The 21,431-nt window shown below is 45.5% G+C and overlaps 1 long non-coding RNA gene across 2 annotated transcripts in view; it reads left to right on the top strand.

Annotated features, from left to right (window-relative positions):
- Positions 1 to 7,068: 7,068 nt before the first annotated feature.
- The window catches only part of LOC146398582 (uncharacterized), a 48,212-nt gene continuing 33,849 nt past the window's right edge, over positions 7,069 to 21,431 (top strand). For both annotated transcript variants that reach the window (XR_014819486.1, XR_014819485.1), the window contains exons 1-2: positions 7,069 to 7,410; positions 8,611 to 8,717. This is a non-coding gene — a long non-coding RNA (uncharacterized LOC146398582). The remainder of the gene's footprint in view (positions 7,411 to 8,610; positions 8,718 to 21,431) is intronic.

The following is a 21,431-nucleotide window of genomic DNA, read 5'->3' on the forward strand; positions in this document are numbered from 1 at the left end:
GATCCTCTGTAAGCGGCAGTTTCCTCATTTGCAAATCGGTGCTCTTCATGGTGTACCCCGAAAAGGTGTCTAGAGAGAATTAAACGAGTCTGTCTTTAAAGCACTTACCACAGACTCTGACCGCTGTAGCGATCGCTTAATACAATGTAGGTGCTATTAGTAATTTGAGTAGCAGTCGGCTAATGGCTCTAAAAGAAGGTAGAGACACTTCCGGTGTATCTAAGGACCTCCCAGGGAGAAACAAGGTATCACCTCTTCTGGAAAGCAAGCTTGGAAATCTTGTTTACTGGCAACCACTTCCAATCCTCATTGCAGAGTATCTGGAAAATATATTTCCAGGTAGCCATGCTAAAAGACAAATAATTAGGAAAAACAGTGAAATAATTTTCATTGAAGCGTTTATGTAAAGTATGGGAGAGAAACCCAAAATTTGCTAAGTTGTAAGTTGCTAAGAGAGCAAATCTTAGACGTTCTTCTCATCACGAGAAAAACAATCTTGTCACCGTGTATGGTGACAGATGTTAACTACACTCCTTGTCGTGATTATCTTGCAATACATACAACTATCAGATCATCCTGTTGTACACCTGAAACTAATACCATGTAATATCTTAATTATACCTCAATTTACAAAATAAAATCAAAGACCGAGTAAAGGAAGATAAAATGTGTCACGCTTACATTGGTTTGGGCTTCATCGCACCAGAGAAAACCAAGATTTTCTTTTTTCTCAGCAGAACATATTGGCCTTTGATGCAGATGTGTTCAGCTGATTAAAGAATTCGCAAAATGTGGGGGACTTTTTGTCAGATTGGCAAGCAACAGGGAAAGAAGATTTATGCACTGGAAAATAGCAGGGGTGGGCTTTTGTTGTGGGAGACTTCTTGGAAGCCGAAATATGAAAATCAAATCACTTCTGTCTGTGGGATGACAAAACATTCCAGCGTATGTTGATTAATTAGATGACAATGGAATAGTTGGCGAATGAATCAAAGTTTTGTTCTACATGATGTCAAACATCTGGATATTTAGAAGCAGCTGTTTGCTATCCTGTGGCCCAAACAGAAGCATCACTGTACCACTGGGGTTCTGGATCTATTCTGACTGATCTGCCCACTCTCCTAAGATGCAGTCCCAGAGACATTGTTGACAAAGCAGGGCAGGTACCAGCTGGGGCCAAGGTCAGGCAGTAAAGTTGATGGAGATGGACTTTCCCACTGGGATTCCGATCTAAGGAGTCTATGTGAGACGGGCCTATTAGGAAGGCTGAGCCTCTTGTATTTTTATTTTTTTTAGGGCCAGTATCCTTGGTGTACGGAAATTCCCAGGCTATGGGTCAGATTGGAGCTGCAGCTACCCGCCTACACCATAGCTCAAAGCAATGCCAGATCCTTTAACCCACTAAGTGAGGCCAGGGATCAAACCTGCATCCTCATGGATACTAGTTATTCATAACATGGATACTAGGGTTCTTAACCTGCTAGGTCACAACGGGAACTCCATGAACCTCTTAAGGAAAGCTTTTAGGCCACAGTGCACTGGTACAAGATAGGAAGTAGTATGGAACCCAAGGCCAGAGGGATACCTCCTTGCTTCACCTCTTGCTGTCCATAGTATGTTGTAGTGAAGGAGCCTAGGACTCAAATCTAAAGGACCTGGGCTCTGCTCCTGGCTCTGCCACCCTCTTGCACATGTGACCATGTGCAAACTCTCTGAACCTCAACTTTCTAACAGATAAACTAGAGATCTTGATAACCCATCTCACAGAAGTGTTGAGAGGCTCAAGTGAAACTGTTGACATGTTTCATAAGTGGTAAAGTGGCACGTAATGTGAATTATCATGAATAGTTTTTTTTTTTTTTTTTCATTTCCATTTTTGGAGAGCATGTGAAACCAACAGTGGTTAGCTAAGCTTATGGGGGCTGCGGGTAAGACTGTTTCAGAGAGTTCCTGGTGGGAATGGATTGTCCTGAAAGGCACCGAGAGACCTGCATGGAGAAAAGCTTGGGGTTTGGAGAAAAACAGCCCTGGGTTTGAACTCCTGCTTCAGTGCAGTTGAGCTTAGGATCCCTGGGCAAGTTACTTCTCTGCTCTGGTTTCCTGATTTGGGAAATGGGGCTAATGGTGGCAGCTACCTCAGAGAGCTGTGAGGACTGGAGGAGCAGGAGCTGCTGGCGTCACGAAACATCCTGTCCCTGAAAGGGTCCAAGGACTGACACCACCCCCCTCCCCGTCCCTGCAAAGCATTGACGGTGTGGGACAAGGTTGGGCAAAACAACTTCTAAACTCCCTTCAAATGCAAAACTTCCCTGGTTTTTTGACATCAAGATACTCGATGGTACGAAAGCAACAAGAAATGGATTTGATCCTCGGAAGAGATGGTTTCGCTTACGTGCAGAGTGAGGAGATTCCTACGCATAAAATCAAATGCTACCCTCCAGAGCTTTTTACTGGCACTGAACCCAGCCTATTATTTAGCAAAGCCCAACACAAACAACTCGCCAGCTTGTTCCCAGTGTCCTGTACTTTGAAGTGTCAGCATTTCAGCTTCTCCCGGTCTTGTTGGATTGGCCCGAGTACAAGATAAGGAACCAGAGGACCTTGTTGGCAGGTGAAAGAGTGAAAACAGTAACAGCAGTTATCAGTGTAACTGTGCCATTCAACCTAACTTAGGTTGTAATTACTGGCTGCACAGATAAAGTTCTACGGGGTGTAGCTCTCAGTGTTTCTCGCTTTGCAAACAAAACGCTATTCTTCCCGTTAAATCCATCTTTTAAGAAAGAGGACAAACCAGCTTTGGACAGTGAGCTCTGGTTGAAAAATCTATTGTGGAGGACTTCCTGTCCCGGTGCAGCAGAAACGAATCCGACTAGGAACCATGAGGCTTTGGGTTCAATCCCTGGCCTTGCTCAGTGGGTTAAGGATCCGGCATTGCCGTGAGCTATGGTGTAGGTCGCAGATGCAGCTTGGATCTGGAGTTGCTGTGACTCTGGCGTAGGTCGTCAGCAACAGCTCCAATTAGACCCCTAACCTGGGAACTGGGAACCTCCATATGCCTCAGGTGCGGCCCTAAAAGGACAAATGACCAAAAAAAAAAAAAAAAAAAAAAAAAAAGAAAAAAAGAAAAAAAAGAAAAGAAAAAAAAAAAGAAAAATCTATTGTGGAGAGAAAAATTCTCCTTAGCAAATGTGAATCTCTCTTTGTCAGAGGTGAAGTGAACTGTGAAGACCTCAATAAACATAAGCTACTTTAAAATATTTTTTCTTAAAAAAAAATATAGGAGTTCCCGTCATGGCTCAGTGGAAACGAATCTGACTAGCATCCATGAGGACATAGGTTCGATCCCTCACTTTGCTCAGTGGGTTAAGGATCTGGCATTGCCGTAGGCTGTGGTGTAGGTCACAGATATGGCTTGGATCCCGAGTGGCTGTGGCTGTGGTGTAGGCCAGCAGCTGCAGCTCCAATTAGACCCCTCCATGTGCCACAGGTATGGCCCTAAAGAGACAAAAAAAAAATATATTTTTTTTTTCTTCATGTTTTCTTTTTTTTTTTTTTTTTTATTTTCCCACTGTACAGCAAGGGGGTCAGGTCATCCTTAGATGTATACATTGCAGTTACAGTTTTTTCCCCCACCGTTTCTTCTGTTGCGACTTCATGTTTTCTTAAGTTCTTTTTTGGTCTTTACAAATTGTTTTTATTAAAGTATAGTTAATTTATGTGTTGTGCCAATTTCTGCTGAATAGCAAAGTGACCCAGTCATATATACATATACATATATATATACACACACACACACATTCTTTTTCTTATGTTATCTTCCATCATGGCCTATCCCAAGAGATTGGATATAGTTCCCTGTGCTATACTCTTAGCTTCTTTCCTTCATTTTCTTTTCAGTGCCAACTATGTGCCTGGCACATTGCTAGGCCTTCTGCATGTCATGCTGGGTGTTCTCCACCTGCTGCTCCAGATCCACTTTTCCACCTGCTCTGAGCCCCCAGGAAGCTGACCTTGCATGGATGGCATCCCACCAGGTTGTACTGACTGTGGAGTGTGACCCATGCGAGGCAACAGCAAGAGTCAGCAGGACAGGAGAGAGATTACGTTATGGGTTCCTAGCCTCCCATCTTCCATCCCTGCCTTAAGTTTCAGCTGCTGACAACCCAGCACCTGTCCTGAGTTGTTGGTGGTCTTGTGGTGTTTCACCATCCTTTGCAGTGTCTTTTAACCCTGTTTACACCTTTGTAAATCCATTAAATAAGTGGGCCTTTAGAGTGCGCCATCTGGTTTTTGCTCAGATTCTGACTGATACGCATGCTTATTTCCAAAGGACTGTAACGAGAAAGGACATAGTTACTTTGAGGCCAAGAGTGTAAAGAACCATTAGTGACATTAACTCTAGCTACTTTGAGGCCAAGGGTGTAAAGGATGTGTGTCCTCCATTCATCAGGAAGTAAAGCCCTGCAAGATGGCAGAGATGTTATTCGGAAGCAGCCCAGATCCTTCATCACCCTTGGAGGAAAGCCACCTGCCCCACCTCAGACTGTGACATGAGCAAGAAGTAAACTTTTGTCAGGTTAAGTCACTAAAATATTGGGGTTCATTTGTTACTGCAGCTGAACCTCTCCTATCCTGATGAATCCTCTTATCCAGTGTAAGCCTTGTTACCACTCTAAGAAGTAGATGCTAATATTCATTCTCATTTTACAGCAAAGTGCTTAAGTAACTTGCAACAACAGCAGAAGCAGCAGAGCTAGTGTTCCAACAAGATCTAGGATTTTTTTTTCCCCTTGTTCTAGGCCTGTAAATTATTCATATAGAAGTATCACACTTTTTCCATCCTTCTTTGGAATGAAAAATGTAGCTCTTTCTTTGATGCCCTTATCGGGTCTCTTTCTTCAGAGAGACTAGGAACCCATTTATAGCTATTTATTTGTAAAATATGATTCTTACTGTACATAAAGCCACTGAATTTACACTTAAGATGGTTAAAATGGTAAATTTTATGGTACTATATGTTTTACCACAACAGAAAGAATTGATTTCAAGTATTTCACTTCTGATTGAAAGAGGTACTGGCCTGCACCCTGGCTGTAGATGATTTGCTTTTGAAAATGCATGTTCAGTGCCTTTTCGGGGGTTCATTATCAGCTGGAGGAAACAGGCTTTGTCACTTGCAGGAAGAAATCATTGACTTTAGGTCAGATCAGTTCCTTGCATTCAATCATAATGACTGTTTTTTCTGTGACCAAAGGAAATTCAGCAACACAGTGACTTCTGAAATTTTGTGCATAGGAAGGAAAAGCCAAAGGAGGGCTTGGTGGCCAAAGCCGGAAATGTGACCTATTGAGTTTTTCTGAGGCAGTGAGGTCAGAGAAACCCGTTATCCTCCTAAGCTGGATGTGCCAGGCCTCAGCATTCTGCATCCTATGGCTCAGTGGAGGATGAACTCAACGGCTCACGTTCTGATCCAAGTGTCCTGTGTGTTTTCCCACAAGCAGTTTGCCCCAGCTTCCTCTGCAGAGTTTGCAGTGCATCTGGAGCAGGGCGTGGTGTGTGGAAACCATTCTCTCCTATTTATACCTTCTTAGACATGAAAATGTTCCTTGGAAAAGAAAGCAGGAATCTACTTGGAAAAGCCAGCAACTTTATTTAGACTAGTGTCTGAACGAATACATATTTGCCCAGAGTCCTTTAAACTTGACTTGGGAATTCCTGTTGTGGCTCCATGGTAACGAACCCGACTCGGATCCATGAGGACACAGATTTGAACCCTGGCTTCGCTCAGTGCTATGTCTGTGGCGCAGGCTGAAAGCTGCAGCTCCAATTCGACCCCTCACCTGGAAATTTTCATATGCCGTGGGTGTGGCCCTAAACACACACACACACACACACACACACACACAGGACTTGACTTGTCCAGGAAAGTAGGACTTGGAGCCAGATTCTTCGTGTGGTGTCCTCAGTCAAAACAGGGAAGGGGACTAGCCTGAGGTCACACCTATTGTTTGCTTCCTGTTAGGCCTGACCCCGCCTTAGCAGTCAGGGTGTCCAACAGACCATGTCAAGAATGGCCTTTTCTCCACTCTGTCTTAAGGGATGACGTGTTTAAAATAGTCACACATTTCTACAAAGAGGATGAGAACTCTCAATCCAGTGTGAAGCTTTTATTGTAAGGTCTGATGAGCTGCTTAAATTTTCCACTAACCAGCCCATATCCATTTCCCACCTTTTTCTGTAATGCTCTGTTCCTGACATGCTTTTAAGGGTTCAGTATTGACTGAGCTAGAGTTCGGGGCAATAAAATTCTAGACCATCTAAGCCCTTGCAACCCAGTGGCCTCCACATCACCCGGAATTTGTCAGCAAAGTTAAAACTCAGGCTGCACCCAAACCTCATGAACTAAGAATCTGCATTTCAACAGGCTTCCAAGCAATTGCGGTTTTTGAAAAGCTCTCTTGTAACCCACGGATTATTGAGATTTTAGATAATATTCCACATGCAGAGCCTAGCTCAAAAGGATTAAGACAGGACAGGGGCACCTTTAAAAAATATATATTGAAAAACAGTAGATTTACCGTGTGTTAATTTCAGCTGCACAGCAAAGAGACTCAGTTATACATATATGTTCGTTTTCATATTCTTTTTCATTATGGTTTATCAGAGGATACTGAATACAGTTCCCTGTGCCATACAGTAGGCCCTTATACATACTGGTTTGCCTCTAACCCCAAACTCCCAGGCCTTCTCTTCCCCCTTCCCCCTCCCGCTGGCAATCACGAATCTGTTCTTTCTGTGAGTACGTTTTTGTTTGGTAGAAAGGTGCGTTGGTGCAGAGGGATTTTTCTACTCCAGGGCTCTCCCCTTGCCAACACCCTGGCGGGGTGTGCTGCTCTGCCGCCCGGAAGCCCACCTGGCGGTGGCAGCCTCACACTGGGTGTCTGCCTTTCATGCATACTGCTGGCGGGGCAGGGAAACCTTGAACCTGGGCTGGGGCGGGGCGGGTGGCCGGGGAGGCAGCGTTGCTCTGGGGCACAAAGGTTCTGAGGACACCTAGATGAACGGACGTCAATGGCGCCTTGGCCCCGGGGCCTGGTGTTGCTCCGCTTTCCCTGCCACCAGTTTGGACATCAGGAAAACGCCAAGAACCAGCAGATCCTGAACTGGCTCCTCATTCCACCGAATGGCGGGTAGCAGTTCAACTTCAGGCCCTGGGCAAGTGCGAGGTGAAGGTCGCGCAGGCGCACGACGCCCTCCACCCCCCCCCCCCGCTCTGGCCACGCCCAGTGACGCCGCCGCGGCCCTCGCGACCTGCCCCACGTTCATCACCTGGTCTCCACTGTACCCCAGCGACGTCCCCTGCAACTGCGAGGGGCTTCTGGTGGACCCAGATGGTGCGCCCAAGCTCAGGTACAGCCGTCGACATGGAACGTGACACGTGACATTGAAGCTCTGCGGGTCCCAGGCCCCCGGCTGTGCCCGTGTGCCCCTCCATCCCCTGCCGCTTGGCAGTCACAGCGCGGCCCTCTGGAGATTTACCCATGGAGGTGTTTCTTCTAAACCCGCAGGCGGGACCGCCTGATGTCCAGGAAAATCCCCCGAGATGGGCCCTGGTCCTGTCCCTCCCGGCCTCCCCTTCCCCACAGTTCCTCATTAGTAAAGTGTCGGAAAGACAGGACAGAGGATCAATTTTGAGAAGTAGTTCAGTGACGGGCTGATGAAAGCGGCGGAAATTTGGGTTATAGCCCTCTTTAGTAGTCCTTCGTCTCAGGCAGCTTCGTGAAATCCTGTTCTGTTTTCTCTCTCCAGCCCAACACTAAAAAATCGGGTGGGAAGATCCTTTTTCATTCAGTCAAAACCAAACAGTCTATTTTTTTTTTTTTTTTTAATTTTATGGCCACACCTCCTGGGCCAGGGATTGAATCTGAGTCACAGCTGTGGCCTAGACTGCATATGTGGCAATGCTGGATCCTTTAACCCGCTGCTGCCAGGCGGGGATCTAACCCGCACCTCTACTGTGACCCAAGCCGCTGCAGTCAGATCCTTAACCCATTGCCCATAGCTGGAACTCAAAACCCAAACATTCTTTAAATGTCATACAGGAAAAAGAGAAGGCTGGCGGGAGGAACTGAGAAGTGGTTGGTAAATTAGCCAGAATTTAGTAACTGGTGATGTGAGGCCGGGGTAGGGAGTGGGGTTGAGGAAGAGGGTGGAAATGAGATGGTTTCTCAGTTTGTCGCCTGTATGGCTGGGTTGAAGTGGTGCCTTCACACTAAGCGAGACAGAGGAGATAGAGGAAGTGCTGATTTAGGGAAGAAGAGGATGCGTTTCAGCATTGCTGAGGCTGAGCTAGACACTGTGTGGGCATTTAGATATCTGAGTCTGAAGTTTAGGAAATGAATAATAATAAAAAAGAACCAACCAGGAAACATATGATTGATCTGGAACTGCAGTGGGGGAGTACGTGGCTTGTTCCTCTACATTTGGGGATAAAATAAAGGTCACTGCCCTCCTGACAACGTGTAAGCTTGAGTGGCATCAGGTCCGCTCTGCACTGGTTGTCCTCCTGGGAACGGGGCTGGGTCCTCACCTTTCTTCTCCTTTTGCTAGAGTGTGTCCTGCCTCCACACCCCCGCTGGAGGCTCCTCGGCCCTGGCCAGGATGAGTAGGCTGTGGCTGGCCCACTTCCCATCGGTCGCCGTTCCTGGATGTCACAGGTAAGCCTTTGGTTTTTGGATTTTCACGTCAGTCCCTATAGGAAATAAGAGGAGGATAAACATCAGAGCAAGAAGAGAAGTGGTCTCCCGTGTTTCTTTGGGGAGTAAATAGATTTTTCTGAACCATCCTGGTTGGCATTTTTCCTAGACACCAGAAGGGCCCCTTGGGAATTAAATGGGAACCCTATTGGCTGACTCGAGTGAGGGTAAAAACCAAGAGAATCCTAATAATGAAAACGATGTTATGTACTTTTCTCCTGGATTAACGGGTTGCTCTCCGTTGTTGTTGTCATTAATTCCCCTCTTTCTTTTAGCTTTGTTTTGTTGTCCTGTTTTATTTTGTTCTTTATTCTTATTTGTCCCCTCGGAACCAAATCTTGACTCTTGCACAAAATCTGATGCATGTGATCTGCATACCATCTGAGAGGTCTCCTTGTTGCTCTGGAGGGTGAAACCAGAGCCTCCCACCGTAGGTATTATGAGCACGGGGCTACGGGACTCAGATAAATGAATTCCAAATGCTGCCCTGTGCGGGATGAATAACAGTTCCTTGCGCTAAACAGGATATAGGATCCATGTGACATTTCGTGCTGAGAAATAAAGTGTCACAAGCCAGGCAAATGGCTTGTGGTTTTGCCACTTTCCTCTCAAATGATAGCAATATTCATTTTCCTCTTCTTCTTGACAAAGAAAAGAAAAAAAAAACAACTTGATCATCAGCCTTTTTGCTTTCCTTCAAAGATTTCGTGCAGCATGAAGTAAGGCTGACATTTTATAAGTGAACTTCAGGAATAAAAAGGCTAACCTGAACAGTTTTACATATATATATATATATATATATATATATTTTTTTTTTTTTTGTCTTTGCCTTTTCTAGGGCTGCTCGCATGGCATATGGGGGTTCCCAGGCTAGGGGTCTAATCGAAGCTGTACTTGCTGGCCTACGTCACAGCCACGCGGGATCCGAGCCACGTCTGTGACCTACATCACAGCTCACAGCAACACCAGATCCTTAACCCACTGAGCGAGGCCGGGGATGGAACCTGCAACCTCATGGTTCCTAGTTGGATTTGTTAACCACTGCGCCACTATGGGAACTCCAGTGAACAGTTCTTCTCAATTGGTCAACTTTCACCCTAAGTTACTCTAGTAGCTCAGGTGGAAGTCATTTCTTCTGATTTATTGGAATAGTTGAAATGTGGTGATAGTTTCTTGGGAAGACTTTCAGGGAAATCCTTTGGATTTTTCAAATTAGGCATAAACATTACCCTTTATATTTGATTGCTGGGAGTTCCCATCGTGGCACAGCAGAAACGAATCTGACTAGGAACTGTGAGGTTGTGGGTTCGACCCCTGGCCTCACTCAGTGGGTTAGGGATCTGGCGTTGCCGTGAGCTGTGGTGTAGCTCACAGATGAGGCTTGGATCCTGCGTGGCTGTGGCTATGGCCGGCAGCTGTAGTTCCGATCCGACTCCTAGCCTGGGAACCTCCATATGCCCTACAAAACAAAACAAAACAAAACAAATATATATGTATTTGATTGCTACAGATAACTGGTTGGCCTCTGTCTCACAGCAGACATCAGTGGGATTTCTTTACACACGTTCACTCAATAACATTCCCTGACATCTGTGATGAGCAGGATGATGCAGGGTGTGGGAAGGTTCTTGCCCTTGGGACATACATGTTCTTAGCAGGAGACAGATAGATAGATGGTGAGGAAGACAACGTGGGAGTGAGGTAGCAGAATGAGGTAAGAGGGGCCGAGGAGGCGTGGAATAGAGAGGTTCCAATTTCACGGGAAGGAGAAGGGATGCATGGGGAAGCTTCATGGTAGGGTGACGTTAAAGCAGAGTCTTGAGGAATGAGGAGGAGAAGGGCAGGCAGCACGGACAGAGGGGGAAGAGTGAGATGGGCGTGGGTTTGAGGTGACGTGTCTGTAGGATAGGGAGCGTACGAGAGGGGAGGAGAGGGAGGGCTGGGGCCAGATTGTGACTCCAGTGGGCCGGGTCAGGAAGTTCAGATGTTATCCTGCTGGTGCTGATGAGCTGCTGGGGGGAAGGGTTTACTCAGGGAAATATGCCTTTCTTTTATTTTCAGGAAAAGCTCCAGATCCTCTATTATTGTATCCTGTATTATTGTCCTACAGAAACAATCACCAGAGTCGGATTATAAAACTGATAAAATGTTGCTTGCTCTCAGGATGGGAAGGCCTGGTCCTGGCTAGTTCCAGGTCTCCCTTGTTGCTTGTGTATGTGAGGCAAGCCCACAGGCTCACATGGGGCTGTACCCGTGCGAGTCGGGGTGGGGATGTGGGTGGAAGGTGAGCGCCCTGAACACCCACCAGCCGAGAGCACGTGCTCAGACGGCTCACTTCCTGGAAGGCTGCCAGCCCTTCTCAGCTGGGATTCCTGTATAATGTTAATCCTTAATGCCTTAAGGCAGCTAATGGATTTTTATTTTCTCATTTTTTGGTCTCTTTTTAGGGCCGCACCCGTGGCATATGGAGGTTCCCAGGCTAGGGGTGGAATTGGAGCTGTAGCCACTGGCCTACGCCACAGCCACAGCAGCTTGGGATCTGAGCTGCATCTGCGACCTACACCACACTCTTGGCAGCGCCAGATCCTTAAGCCACAGAGCGAGGCCAGGGATCAAACCTGCGTCCTCATGGTTACTAGTCAGATTCATTTACACTGAACACACGACAGGAACTCCATCTGATGTATTTTTAGTAGATCAACTTCTCTCTTATGCGTCTAGAATGGAACTAGCTTTAAACTTGAGAGAACTGAGAAAACAGTTGTTCCAATCACTTTCTGTAGGGCTCAGGTTTTTGTACCTTTCCAGTTAAGAAAGACTGGAAACAGAGAGAAGAGTTAAGACATACTGCAATGCCAGGAGTTGGGTGTCTTGTCTTAGTATAGTTCCCAGCAGAAAGAGGGGTCCTGGTAAAGTGTCTGTGCACCTGTGTTCCCAGCCGTCAGGGGCCGCTTTAAGGGAAGACTCAGGAACCCCAGTCACATTCTCCCACCCGAGGGTTTGAAACTTGGACAAGAGACACGAAGAGTGGGGATCCTTTGGCTGATTCCGTGTGGCAGAACTTGAGAGAGATGCCGTTGGGCTTCATGGTGCTGTTTTGCTTTCCTGCCCTCTGGAGGCGAGACTGGCAATTGCTTTTTTAACTTCAATTTTCATATATTTATTTCATCACGGACATTAAAATGATAAAGGTAAATTACAGAGTAAATCCTCCCCCCGTACATACACCCTGCCCATTCATAAAATTCATAAAAGCATATGGAAGAATATCCATAGAGGGAGGCCACATGTGGTTTTATAATCTGGGTCAGGATTTTGTGGTTTTATTTTGATTTTACTCAGAAAGTATATTGTTGTCTTTCCATGTCAGTTGGTACAAAAATTTCTTTTTAATTTTTATTTAAAAAAATTTTTTTAGTTACTCAATGAATTTTATTACATTTATAGTGATACAAAAATACCTAATGCTTTTTAATGGTTTCATAAAATTCCATCACATAGGTAGAGCATAATTTATTGATTGTTAATTTCTGAAATAAACTCAAATTTATGTCAGTTGATCTTCAACAGTGGTGCCAAGACATTTCAGTGGGGGAAAGAATAGTCTTTTCAACACGTGGTTCTGTGATAACTGATTATCTACAAACAAAAGAGAGAAATCGCACGCCTTCCTCCCACCATGTAGAAAAAGTAACTCGTATTGATCAGAGACTTCTATGTAAGCATTAAAATTATAAAACTCTTAGAAGAAAACTTGAATGTAAGTATTCATGGTCTTGAATTAGGCAGTAGTTTCTTAAACATGACACCAAAAGCACAAGCAAGAAAAGAAAAAATAGATAAGGTGGACATCATCAAAATTTGGAGTTCCCACCGTGGCTCAGCTATAGCATGGGTGCCCTTTGAAAGCGTTACGCTCAGGAAATGAAGCCAGTCACAGAAGATCTCACATTATATGGTTCCACTTATAGAAAATGTAAAATAGGCAAATCTTCAGAGACAGGAAGTGGACTCGTGGTTGCCCCCGGCTGGAGGGAAGGGGGGAGGGTTTGTTGGAGAAAACTGGGGAGTGATTGCCAATCAGTTTCTTCTTTCTTTTTTCTTTTTTGTCTTTTTAGGGCTGCACCCGTGGCATATGGAGGTTCCCAGGCTAGGGGTCTAGTCAGAGCTGTAGCCGTCGGTCTATGCCAGAGCCACAGCACCTCGGGATCCGAGCCTCGTCTGCAACCCACACCACAGCTCACGGCAATGCCGGATCCTTGACCCACTGAGCGAGGCCAGGGATCAGACCCACATCCTCATGGATACCAGTTGGAACTGTTAACTTCTGAGCCATGATGGGAGCTCCCCAATTAGTTTATTTTTGGAACAATGAAAATGTACTAAAATTGACTGTGGTGATGGTTGCAGATATCTCTGAATGTATCAAAAGCTATTTAATTGGTTTACATGAATGAATTTTATGGAATGTGAATTATAGTTCAATAAAGCTGTTATTTTTTATTTACTTTATTTTATTTTATTTTATTTTTTGTCTTTTTGCCTTTTCTTGAGCCGTTCACATGGCATATGGAGGTTCCCAGGTTAGGGGTCTAATCAGAGCTGTAGCCACCGGCCTACACCAGAGCCACAGCAACGCAGGATCTGAGTCGCGTCTGCGACCTACGCCACAGCTCATGGCAACGCCGGATCCTTAACCCACTGAGCAAGGCCAGGGATCGAACCGGCAACCTCATGGTTCCTAGTCGGATTTGTTAACCACTGCACCACGACAGGATCTCCAAGCTGTTATTTAAAAAAAAAAAAAAAATCTATGGAGGAATGGCTCAGCAGTTAATGAACCTGACTAGTATCCGTGAGGACTCAGGTTCAATCCCTGGCCTCTATTAGTAGGTTAAGGATCTGGTGTTGCCATGAGCTGTGGTGTAGGCTGCAGACGCAGCTCGGATCCCGAGTTGCTGTGGCTGTGGTGTAGGCCAGAAGCTGCAGCTGCAGATTTGACCCCTAGCCTGAGAACCTCCATATGCCACAGGTGCAGCCCTAAAAAGCAAAAAAACCAAAAAAAAACAAAAAAGAAACCCCAAAAAACCTATGGAGAAATGGGTAACAAAATGATTTTGTGACCTCCTCAGTAAGTTTTGGGGTTCAGTATGGACCCTGTTGGGGTTCAAGGCTCAGGCTCACAAGTTTAAGGAGCTGGGTTGTGGTAATAGTCATGATACCGCAGTCCCGGGAGCGGCTCTAGGTTGCTTTAGCAGCATATTTGTGTCTAACTGTGCTTGTCCTCTGATCCCAGAGGCCCAGATCTCCAGGAAATAGATAGATTCTGGCTCTGAACTTGAGCCCCAGGTGCCAGGAGATTTCCTGGATTTGGCATCTGGTGACGTTTCCTTCGGTCTTTGACCTCAGCAGCTGGAGCCTAATATTCTGCATGCAGAAAATGAATCAATGCACGCTTGCTTTGCTCTGATGATCAGGTCAGAACAGCACTGCCGTCTGAGGCCGGCGCTGTCTGCCATTAATCAGAAGGCTTCAGAATACCAAGGCAGAGCTCTGTAAGGCCCTCACTGTCAGCTTAACGAATGGGAGGAAGAAGCAGCACGGTTCCGGGCCTGGCATGGGTCATTTGAAAGCTCAGTCACGCCATGCATCCATGCATCTCACCATTAATATTCTGAGGGTGAGATCTCTGAAATGGAAGGTGCCCACCCAAAAGGGGCCCCAAGATAATCTACTGGGGTGCGACAGCAGCATGTTAGAATTTCCATGTATTCATGTCATCTTAAGTTTCTATTTTGCCTTTGTTTTTGTTTTTTAACATACATAATATTTTAGGTACACTGTACATACATTATTTATGCATGTGAAATTCATGGACATGAAGGTGCTCAAAGGCTTTTTGTTGAAGGTTGTAAGCAATTTTTTAAAGTTTGGGGACTGCTGCTCTGAAGGACGTTTTGGCTTTCTGCTCATTGGAGGAATTAAGACTGACTTCAATGACACATTGATTCACTTTTGAGACCTGTCCCCCAAAGAAAGACTAGTTCAGCATATGTTTGCAAAGATTTATTTTTTAGTATCAATTCATCCTAACAGAACTCAGATCCTAGAGCTCAAATTATCTCCCCACAATGGATGAGAGCAGACCCCATGTGGAGGCCTGCTTGAGCTCCTAAGCTCGTGATCCCTCTTTGCTAATCGAGCAGTTAGGCCCCCCTTTATGGACTCACCGTTTCCCCAGCCTGAAGGATCTACCCTGCCTTTACACTTAAGGATTTAAAAGGCCCTTGACCTATGTCCTTGACCAAAGTTAGCCACTCGCCTTCATTGCCGGTCTGACTTCAGGCCACTTCTCCGGTTCTGAGAACTGAGCTTGTGTTTTGATCCTAGTACCCATTCCCTCAACAGTCTGGTTGTATTAATTGAATCCCATCTTGTACCCCGTGTCTAAGTCTGCATCCGAAAGCCCATCTCCTCCTCAGTCCTACAAGGATGGGAGGCACCACGGCATCGCCCGTCTCCAGGCGTGTGATTAGGGCCTGGCTACTGCTGACAGAGTTTTCAGTGTTTAGGATTCTTGGAATGTTTACATGTAAATGACAGAATGAAGCTGTGCGTAATTATCTCAAGTATTCTCATAACTAGTTGTCAATACCAGATATTAGTGACCAGAAGGAATGTTCTTGATCAGGATTTTAAGTGTCTTCCATAGTCAACGAAGCTCATCTTTCTAAGAATGCAAAGCTGCTACACAGCATCAATTCCTTTTCAATTTAAAGCAAAGTCAAAGAGGAGTTCCCACTGTGGCTCAGCGGAAATGAACCTGACTAGGATCCATGAGGACATGAGTTTGATCTCTGGCCTTGCTCAGTGGGTTAAGATTCCAGGGCTGCTGTGAGCTATGGTGTAGGTTGAAGACACAGCTTGGATCCCAAGTTGTGGTGGCGTAGGCTGGCAGGTGCATCTCCTATGCAAACTCCTAGCCTGGGAACTTCCATATGCCATGGGTGCAGCCCTAAAATAAATAAATAAAAAGCAAAGTCAAAGAGACTTCCAAGTGGATGCAATCTGGAGACCATGGGTGGCTCCAAGCTGCTAAGCTTCCTTTGAGAACCAGGCATTACCTAGAGCGGTGAGGAATTTAGCTTGGTCAGCCCACTCCCTGAACTTTGCACACCTGCAGATAACCTCGCTGCTTTTCCATGTCCAATCCTTCCTAGGTTGCTGCTCAAAAGTGCTTCTATGAATTTAATTAGCAATTAAACAGCATCTGATTTCTATTAGCAATGTCTTTTGCTTCTTCTTAACTATTTTCACTTTTCATCTGCTCTCCAGATTAAAAAAAAAAAAAAATAGGAGTTCCTGCTGTGGTGCAGCAAAAATGAATCTTACTAGTAACCATGAGATGGTGGGTTCGATCCTTGGCTTCGCTCAGTGGGTTAAGGATCTGGCGTTGCTGTGAGTTGTGGTGTAGGTCACAGATGCAGCTCAGATCCCAAGTTACTGTAGCTCTGCCGTAGGCTGGCAGCTACAGCTCTAAATGGATGCCTAGTCTGGGAACCCCCATATGCCTTGGGTGTGGACCTAAAAAGCAAAAAAAAAAAAAAAAAAAAAAAAAAAAAATTACCTGTAGGAGATATAGCCAAGAGCATAAAGCATTCTGATGGGAATTTAGATGTGTCTCACTTGTGTGTCCTGGCTCTTTTTAAATTCCTCCATAGCCCTGAGCACATGCCCATTCTTGAGATTTCATGGCTGACTAAGAGCACCGGCTTTCATTCCAGGTCAGGTAGAGTCTTGTTGATCAAGACCCATTCTACCTCATTAATGCCTGTCAGAGAGGCAGGTTTGGTCACCAATTATCTAAGGACCAAGCCACTCCTGGAGGTGCATCCAGGAGTTGCTACACCTTGTAGCATTACTTCATTGATCAGTTACCTCATGTCTTATATTGTTATAATGGTCTTCCTCCCAGGATGATGGCTGGAGGCAAGAGTAAGTGTGCAAATTACGACAGAACATTCTTACTTCGCAGGGGTCATAATAGCTAACACAACACAGATCAAGTTCTTCGAATTTGTTGTAGACTATCTCATATGAATTTTTTTTAGTTTTTTTTTAATTAATTAATTTATTTTTGTCTTTAGTCTGCATCCATGGCATATGGAGGTTCCCAGGCTAGGGGCCTAATTGGAGCTACAGCCACCAGCCCACACCACAGCCACATCTGAGCCGCAACGCCAGATCTGAGCTGTGTCTGTGACCTACACCACAGCTCACGGCAACGCCGGATCCTTGACCCGTTGATCGAGGCCAGGGATCAAACCTGCAACCTCATGGTTCCTAGTCGGATTCATTTCCCCCCCACCACGATGGGAACTCCTCTCATGTGAATATTTGTGCACAGTGTTTTCACCTGGCTGTATGAGGTGAAGGTCCTTTTTGATGTCTCACTTAAATGCCTCTGGAGGAGTCCATCACCCTTGCTCTCTCTCTCTAGGGGTATCGGGAAAAAAAGTGAAAGATTTCGAAATGAGGGAAAAGATTACAGGTCTAGCTCCCCCCCCCCGCCCCCCGGTTTTCTCCACCTTCATTGCTTTTGAGCTATTTGAGAAATCTGGAAATTGTAAAAAACTGATAGTAACATAAGTGATTCTTATCATGAGAAATGCAAGTAAATTACGTGCAGTGGATGCAGTTGATCACTGCCTTGTGATTTGGTGCATCTCTTCATAAATTCATCTCAGCCGTCCTCTTCCGCCTGTCTGTGTATGGATATTGGAATTCTTCCTTGGACTGGTTGTAACATCTTACTGATTCTCTCATTACCAAGTGAGTTAAATAAAATCTTTGACCTGGAGCTCCCGATGTGGTTTAGCAGTAACCAACCCGGCTAGTCCATGAGGATGCGGGTTCGATCTCTGGCCTCTCTCAGTGAGTTAAGGATCCGGCGTTGCCATGATCTGTGGTGTAGATCACAGACAAGGATCGGATGCTGCATTGCTGTGGTTGTGGTGTAGGCTGGCAGCTGCAGCTCTGATTCAACCCCTAGCCTGGGAACTGGTTGGGGGGCGGCCCTAACAAGACAAAAGACAAACAAACAAACAAACAAAAAAAACCCCACTTTGACACGTTTATTTTAAATTTGGATGTGACTTATGATTTTATCTTAAAAAAAATTCTTTAGGAGTTTCTGTCATGGCTCAGCGGAAACAAATCTGACTAGCATCCATGAGGACACAGGTTCGATCCCTGGCCTTGCTCAGTGGGTTGAGGATCCAGCATTGCCATGAGCTGTGGTGTGGATTGTACGTGCAGCTTGGATCTGGTGTGGCATAGGCTGTGGCGTAGGCTGAAGGCTACAGCTCTGATTCGACCCCTAGCCTGGGGACCCCCATGTCCTACGGGTGCGGCCCTGGGGAAGAAAAAAAAAAAAGACCTTTAACAAGAGTCATCTTTCCTGCAGGATAGATTTCACCCCTAAATTTGGGACTCTACAAGCCAGGAGGAAAGTTAGAGTAGGCAATCAAAAGTGTCTGCTGTAGAGATGTTCCCAAGAATATCAGGAAAGATGGGAGTAGTAATATATGCAGACAAAGAGAGAATCACTATTTCCCAGGACTGAAGGGAAACAGTGCCTGTGGATGAAAATGCAAAACTCAAAGGAAGAAGAGGAGAAAGAGGTCAGAGAAACTCATGCCCTTTTCCATCAGTTTACAGAGAGCTGCCGAAGATTCCTATAGAAATTGAGAGTAAGCATTTAGAAACTCTTCTAACACTTTCACATTGTTGTGAAGTGCAGGCATTTGGTCAGGGTACTCATCTTACTGGACAGGGTGTGGACCAGTTTGGATGGTGTCACACTCCTTGTGGGCGGGATGCAGTGTGAGCTGGATGCTGGTCACGTGGGATAGGTTCCCATTTATCATGTGCTATTTCAAGGTTAGTTTGCCAGCTGTCACCCAAAGGTGCAAAGCCTGGGATCCACTTCTTTCACTGCGAGGTGAACTGCAGTTACCTTCACAGGATAAATTGTTGAAAGTGGATACTGTAAAGTTAGGGATAACCTTTTGAAAATATAGCATCATTTGCTTTATTTTCTTGCTGAAATTCCTTTGAAGTCTTTTCTTCCTATCTATGTATCTCTTCAAGACTTGTTTTTTTTTTTTTAACCAGGAATACTATTAAGACAGGACATAGAATCGGTTTAGATGTCCTTTGTCCTCTATAGATGGTGTTACTATCAATGCAACTTAGTTAACAAAAAAGAAACACATTTGCTGTAGTAAATAAATAAGAACTTTAAAAATCAGCATACATGATATTTATTGAAAGTGTGCTTCGAAGCATTTAACAATTGCTATTTGGGAACAGGATAAAATGATGGCAGAATTTCTTCTAGAGGCAAAGTGGAGACTCATCATTGTGCCAATGAATCGTCTTCATTGAATAATGAATAATGAGTCATTTACTGAGCGGTTAATGTGTGTCATATTTTCCTTACATATCATTGGTCAGAATGGAGTCACATTTCCCATCTCTTGAAAGATTCACTTGGAAAGAGGACTGGGCGTTACACATCGACTGGTTTAAGCCAATTGAGATTTCCTGCTAGACCTGAGAATAGGGTACCTTCTCTTCTGATTCTGGAAGATGGCTGGGCCTTTATGTTCTTTTATTTCAAGACTGAAAAGAGAGGTATCTTGGGCATAACCCCACTAATACCCCCACCTTCCTGGCACTTGTTTTAAAAGCCTAAAGCAGCTTCCTAGGGAGGGGGAAGAGAGTGAAGGTCTTTATGGCGGAAGTGGTAGAAGCTGGGCCAGCACAGCGGGCAGAGGGCTTCTTCCAGGTCTGGAACTCGGGTGGCATGAAGTACTGGTAATCTGAGCCTCCATCCTTTGCAGCACCGAGAGGGGGTGACCAGGCTTTTGAAGGGATGGCACACCAAGGGGGAGTGGTCACTCCGCATCACCCTATGCTTTTTGGGCAGAGAAGAGTCAGAGTGACCCACCTTCAAAAGACCTGGATAGAGGATGGAGCACCAGTGCAACTCCCGGACTAAAGGCAGAGGGTCCTTTCTCCGATGTTGGTTGGGGAGAGGAGCCCATTAAGACTGAGTTCCTGCCTCCCAGGTGGGGTCAGGGTCAGAGCAAACTTGGCTTTAGAAAAACAGAAGAGTGTCACAGCATCTAGTGCACACAGTTGAGGAAGAAAGTTCATATCTGCTTCATCATCATTACACAGATATCACACTAAGCTTTGAGATCAGTGGTAAAATGATTTCCCCAAGGTCATGCAGTGACCTACAGGCAGAGGCCATTATTTTTTTTTCTCCTCTGTGGCGTGTTGTCTCCCTTATTTTATCTGCTTAAAGGTTGGTAGGCTAAGAGAAAACGGATCCAATCCCAAAGCCACTTAATAATAATAGGAGTTCCCACTGTGGTGCAGTGGAAATGAATCCGACTAGTATCTAAGAGGAGGTGGGTTCGATCCCCAGCCTCATCCAGTGGGTCAGGGATCCAGGATTGCTGTGAGCTGTGGTGTAGGTCACAGATGTGGCTTGGATCCCGCGTGGCTTGTGGCTGTGGTGCAGGCCAGCAGCTGCAGCTCTGATCCCACCTCTAGCCTGGGAACCTCCATATGCTGTGGGCGCGGCCCTAAAAAGCAAAACCAACCAACCAACCAATAATAATAATACCAAAAACACCACGGTGCTGTGGGTTTAGATTTATCATTTAATTCTCATCACCCTATGATACCATTATTCTCTTCATCTTACAGAAAACTGAATGTTGGGGACTTAACTAGCTTGCTCAAGGCTGCACATCTAGGAGAGGCTGGACCAGGGTTTAAACCAGGCAGTCCAGGTTTAAACCCTGGTCCAGCCTAACTGCACACTATTCCTGGGGCTTTAAGGAATAAGGGCCATGTGTTTTCTATTCAACCAACCTGATTTATTTTAAGCTGGAGGCATTGAGAGTGTGCTGATATGGAAACCTATGTTTGTGGTCTGTTTCAATTAGGGAAAAAGGGAGCTTGGTATCAATGATGTCTTTTATTTTTAGTGCAAAATTCTTTTAGCCTCCCAGTGACCCGTGCCCAGACCCTAATTCTGCCTTTCACACTTTACCTCCAGAAAGTTTTCCAGCAGAGCACAGATTTAAGCAATGGTGAACCTCCAAGAGGTTCAGTCACTTTGAAAATAAAACCGTATTATTTTCTTGCAGTTTGGGCAAATGCTCTCGATGTCAGTATGCTCCTTGTCTGCTTTCCAGCAGCAGTGCTTCTGGCCAGTGGTCTCCTACATACGTCTAGTCTACCTTTGAGCAAGAAATAAAAAATTCTAGGACCAAACTGGCTTTGATTTTCTCCTTCCTGAAATCTCATTCCTCATGACCACATCACTGAGCAATTTCTCGTGGTCGTAAGACCACGTTTCCCATACTCAACTTTCTGGTCTCTGATACTTGGCATGAATGGAGTGTTGAGGTTCTAAACTTCCTGGACACCAGCTCTTCGGACCCCTGGCCTCGCCTGCTTGTTCAGGTAAAGGAGGTGCTGTGAACTGAATGTTTGTGTTCCCTTTGGTTCCTGGGTTGAAACCCTAACGCTCCAGATGAGGGCGTTAGGAGGTGGCGCCTTGGGAGGTCATTAGGTCACGAGAGCTCCACC

The sequence above is a fragment of the Sus scrofa genome, chromosome 11 (assembly GCF_054392235.1).
Source record: "Sus scrofa isolate SSC_HxYL_T2T_F1_AM1 chromosome 11, Sscrofa_HxYL_maternal_Yorkshire_Landrace_v2.0, whole genome shotgun sequence".
NCBI classification, from domain to species: Eukaryota; Metazoa; Chordata; class Mammalia; order Artiodactyla; family Suidae; genus Sus; species Sus scrofa.